At 36.5% G+C, this 5,535-nt stretch overlaps 1 pseudogene; it reads right to left on the bottom strand.

Annotated features, from left to right (window-relative positions):
* Window positions 1–1,498: 1,498 nt before the first annotated feature.
* On the bottom strand, window positions 1,499–2,335 carry LOC138394486 (mitochondrial import inner membrane translocase subunit Tim8 A pseudogene; annotated as a pseudogene).
* Between the last annotated feature and the right edge of the window lie 3,200 nt (window positions 2,336–5,535).

Below are 5,535 nucleotides of genomic sequence, written 5' to 3'. Positions count from 1 at the left end.
TTAACTCCATTTAACAATCAGGAAATAAGCACAGAGAATTAACTAATTTACACACATTGTTTAGTTGTAGCTAAACAGAGGTAGGATTCAAATCCAAGCCTACCTTGACTGACTTCAGGGAATATGTGAGTAACCAGAATACAAACTGCTCTTCTTTCTGTTGTAGTTCTTTGCTACACTGTTAGGTAAAGCTTGCCTTTCTGCCCTCCTTCAAATTGTCAGCAGGATATTGGGATATTGAAGATTCAGACTTGAAATGATGCTTGGAAGTATGAAAACTAAGCAATTGTATCCATCCCACATGTGTGTGACGGGCGGTGAGGGGGTGGTTAATAAAACTGCCTGTTTTCCATCTGTGACATGTGAAAACAAAAAAAAAAGGGAGGAAACTTTTTGAGCCCTTCTGCTCTGCTCTTTGAGGAGTTCATGGACTCAGTGGCGCCCACAGGAACTACTTTAATATATGCTTTCTTTTCTATCTCTGGCATTCCTGCACATATCTGAAACAGGCAGAAATATGGACATGTACCCTCCCCCAAGTACTCTTATATTACATTTTCAGGTTTTGAACTCAACATTTGATTATAGCCTATTTATCAGAATTGTGTACAGCAAATAACAGAAAGGAGAATAGGTTTTTCTCTAATAACTTATTTAAACATTCAGTAATCTCATCTTCTTATTCTAATTAAAGAGATTAAAAACATACACCTCTACTTCACTATAAATACGGTAAGTGACCTTAGCACTTCAGTATTGGCTCAGCTACTTTTTTTTTTTTAATCTTGTAAAGTTTTTATTTCAGTGATCAACAGAATGCAGTAAATGGAATCTACACTAATTTAACATTAGGCATGCACCTCTACCTGAAACTGTTGTTAGTTTTTGACTGGCCTTAATCTTTATAACTTATGTAGGCACATCTTTAAAGTTTTTGTACCCTGATATACAAGGTAAGTTAACTTCTTCCTTGTAGCAGTCTAGTAACGAGAATTATGTTCACTGGCTAGATTCCTTTATAACTAAAGACCTCTAGACTCTCAGACTGCCTATAATACCTAGAGACCATAATTTAATATAGATATTTCAGCAAATCACAGTACAGGGGAGGGAAATAATCTACAAAGCTAAAGTGCACGGTATGAACACTCCATAGATCTTTTTTTCCCCAACACTGATAGTCAAACACTAGATAAGGAGGCCCACAGTTAAATACCAAATTATCCTTCCCCCACTGCTATCCTTTCTGAAAGACACAATGATCTCCCCAGAAATCTGAAATGAATCCACACAAATGAGAGATTTTACCTATGTGGTCCCACTATCAAATTATAGAAAGCAGTTCCACTATCAAAATTACAGGAAGCAGTTAATGGGCCTTTGAGAAAAGCATAGTCCCACACACAGTAATACACATCTAATAGAGTTTTCCATTCATCTGTCAATTATTTGCACAAGATTAGCATTAAAACACAACCAAATACACATATAACCCTCAAGCCCCCCCCCAATTGGTCTTTGTTCTTTCTCAGATAACATGATGTCCCAAGAGTGACAAAAGATGGGAGCCAATTCCCCCACAGCCATTCCTTCAATCACCCCATCAACAGCTCTTCATTTCTTGAACTACCTTCTTTTTCCAAAAAAGTAATGCTGAGATCAGTCAGAAAGGCTTTCTGAGAAGGCTAGCTTGGATTTCTGGGTCTGTTCCAGTCGATTCAAGATGAATTGGCTTGTATCAATGAAGCGCTCAACGCAGTTCACAAAACAGGCCTCAGCCCGGCCGTCCAACTTTGGCCCAGGCTTGTCCATGCACTTCTCCCAACAAAGTTCGGTCATTTGGTGCACGAGCTGCTGGAAGCGCTGCTTCTGAGTCTCCACCTCGATGAAATGCTGCAACTGCGGGTCCACAGCGCCCAAACCCGCCGCGGAGGAGGACGAAGAGGAATCCATCCCAGCGCCACCACGCGTGCCGAGACAACTCCGAACTGCGCACTAACTCACCGACCTTCACGTGTCTCCGCGACGGAACCGGAACCACAACCCGCCGCCTCAGCTACCGATTATGATCAACTTTAAGAGAATGTTCACATTATGCTACTGTTTCCCTTTAGTTTTTAACTGCTAGAAGGAAAAAAACAGTAGAATAATTAGAACGCATTCACAGCAATATGAAATTCAGCCTATAACTTTCCAACACCAAAAAAAGGTCATTATTTAAGTATTTCTCAGCTATTTACAGGTTTTGCTATGTGTAACTGCATTTATTATTTGAGATCTGACTATCTCACTTGAATAGTGCTTGGAATCAACTATATAAATTAAATACTCCAGATCACTTGAAAAAAATTGTGAAATAGGTGAAGGTTTTCTCCATAAATCCTTTATCTCTTTTCTGGGACATCTTTCTGTATTCACCATTCTTCCTTGCGTTCTTTCACTACTCCCGAAACTGGCTATTGCTCTCCACTGCAGACTGAGCACACTGACTAGCCTCACAATTGCCATTTCTTTCCCTCTGCCCACTGAGCTCCCAGGTCCTATTTCCTACAAGGCTTACACAAGTTGGTAACTGATTCAGATGTGCGTGTTAATGACTGACAGCTGCCTGGGGAATTTAGGGAGGAAAATTTGGGGAAGGCCTTTCCCTGCAATTTGAAATCCCACCTGGGCAATAGCTTAATTAGCTTATTTCCAAGAGTGTTTCTAATCAAATTAATTGACAAGTATTGTACATTGGGAAAGACTATATTACTTTATTTATTTATTTTACATAATCCTAAATCTTTTGCAAAGAATATATTGTTTAAATACAAAATAGTTCCATTTCCTCAGTTCTCATGGGGAAAAAAGTAAACTTTTTAAAACATTTTTAAATAAATATAAAATAGTTCTTTATTTAGGAGGCTATTGTTTAGATTTAATTGTGTCTCCCATGTGGGAATTTTTTTTTTAATCCAGAGTTGAAGTGAGCATTAGGAGAATAATTCCAAAATCACAGATCAGAAACTCATCTTTTTCTCTAGCTTTGTTGCTACTGGATAACCTGTATACATTCTTATATTAATCATTTATGTCATAAATGATTAATGATCATTTATAATATGATCAAATGATATATGAAATAAATGATCAAATATGATCATAAAGTGTGATCATATTTCATAAGAATGTCATGAAAATTGGTGATTATTCATTACATTAAAAATATAAAATAAATAATGGTAATAAAACCATAATCTTGTGGTTTTCTACTGTATTACCATTTATAAAATTACAAAGGTAAATACAGTGTGATAAATTTACAATTTATGTGCCGGGCGCAGTGGCTCACACCTGTAATCCTAGCACTCTGGGAGGCCGAGGCGGGAGGATCGCTCGAGGTCAGGAGTTCGAGACCAGCCTGAGCAAGCGAGACCCCATCTCTACTAAAAATAGAAAGAAATGATTTGGACAGCTAAAAATACATATAGATAAAAATTAGCCAGGCATGGTGGCACATGCCTGTAGTCCCAGCTACTCGGGAGGCTGAGGCAGAAGGATTGCTTAAGCCCAGGAATTTGAGGTTGCTGTGAGCTAGGCTGATGCCAAGGCACTCTAGCCAGGGCAAAAGAGCGAGACTCTGTCTCAAAAAAAAAAAAAAAAAAAATTGGGCATGATTTAGCAAACATATTTGCTCATTTATTTTGCTTGTGTAAATGGTGAATCAGAACTTTTTGATTAATCATTAACTATAATTTAGGGTTACAATTATGTTCCATTTTCATTATTGAATCAAATTGTAAAAATTAAATTGAACCTATATTTCTAGAACTTAATAAATCAAAGATAAAACTCAAGTAATTTGGCAAACTCTGCTTATTGTTTCTGATCCATATAAAGTAAATGTTTCTATTTACCTATGAATTCTTCATGCATTTGTTTGTGTTGTATGATATTCATTCAGTTATTTATCAAGAATTTATTAGGTATCTTTTATAGGCTTAGCACTTGGCTAAATGATATTTGAGTATGAAATCTTGTATTCTAAACCAAAAAAATAGGACACATGTTCTGACACATGTATCTCTGGTGACAGTGTTTTTGAATCATAGAAATGGACTATCCTGGAACATCTAAAACACAATGTTGCCAAATATATGAGTTACTGAAAAAATAAAATCATCATATAAAACAATAATAAAAAGTGATGTATTCAGTATCTACTATGTTTAAGCACTTTATATACATTATACCTAATTTTCATAGCAACTCTGCAAGATAGGTGCTATTATTTCCATTTTATAGGTTTAGAACCTGAGGTTTAAGGGTGGGCATGAGAGGGTTAGATAACTTGTCTGAGATCAAATGGCTGCTCTGTGTCAGAGCTGGGTCTCATATTCAAAGCTAGGCTAATGTCAAAGCCTGTGCTCCTTCCACAAAAGCGTGTTATCGCAAAGAACTTCTAATGTTCTGGCGTCTCTTAGCATACAGATTATTTGTGGTTAAGAAAGGATGGGGAGGGGAATCAGGAGTGAGACCTGGGTTGAATATCTTTTAATAGTTTGTATGACTTTGGACAAGTCAACTTAACTTCTCTAAGCATTAATTTTCTCCTGAGTAAAATGAACTTAATATTTATCTACCTCAAAGAGTATGGAGAAGATTAAATGAGCTAATGCTTGTTTTGTACTTAACACAGTGCCTGGCACATAATAAGCATTCCATAAATGCAACCTGCTATTTTTGTTGTGATTTCATAGTAGCAGCTCAAAGGAGAAATGACAGTGATAATATGCTAGTAAAAATGTTATTGCTAGTGAAAAATTTTGTGACATAAATCTTCTGATTTCATGTAATTCTCCATTATCAGATTTAATAATTTAATAAAAATAATTCCTGACTCAGCAGGGTGGCATGTGCCTGTGGTCCCAGCTCGGAAGGCTGAGGAGGGAGGATCGCTTGAGCCCAGGAGTTCAAGACAAGCCTGATAGAACAAGACCTTGTCTCAAAAAAATTTTTAAATAATGATTTCATTGTTAATGAAATTCATTGTGAATTTGCTTCTCAATTCCCTCTTTTAAGTCTTTATTACGTTAGTACCTATGGCAAATCTGGGTGAAGTATTAATAGAACAGAATTAACAAATATTTATTTACTTATTCTGTACTATGTCAGGCAGTGTTCTAGGAGCTGAGAATGTAATGGTAAGAAAAAATAGTCTCTGTCTTCATGGAGTATACAGTCTAGTGGGAGATGCAGGGTAATAAAATAATTACATAAATAAATGTAAAGCTGTTTTTGTGGTAAGTGCTATGAAAGAGAGGTGCACGATACTATGAGAGAACAGCAAATAGGGATTTATTTAACTTAGTCACAGAAATTAAGATAAATTTCCATGAGGAAAAAACAGATATGATATGAAATATGAACATGAGTAGCCAAAGGCAGTGAGAATATTCCTGACAAAACAGCACCAGCAAATATCAGGAATACTAGGTATTAAAGTGTGGCTAGAGAAAAAAGCCAATAGAGGAACAGGAAGTTGAGTAGATG

This window comes from Eulemur rufifrons, chromosome 2 (assembly GCF_041146395.1).
Source record: "Eulemur rufifrons isolate Redbay chromosome 2, OSU_ERuf_1, whole genome shotgun sequence".
NCBI classification, from domain to species: domain Eukaryota; kingdom Metazoa; phylum Chordata; class Mammalia; order Primates; family Lemuridae; genus Eulemur; species Eulemur rufifrons.
The sequence above is the reverse complement of the archived record's forward strand: the minus strand, read 5'-3'. Positions and strand labels throughout refer to the sequence as shown.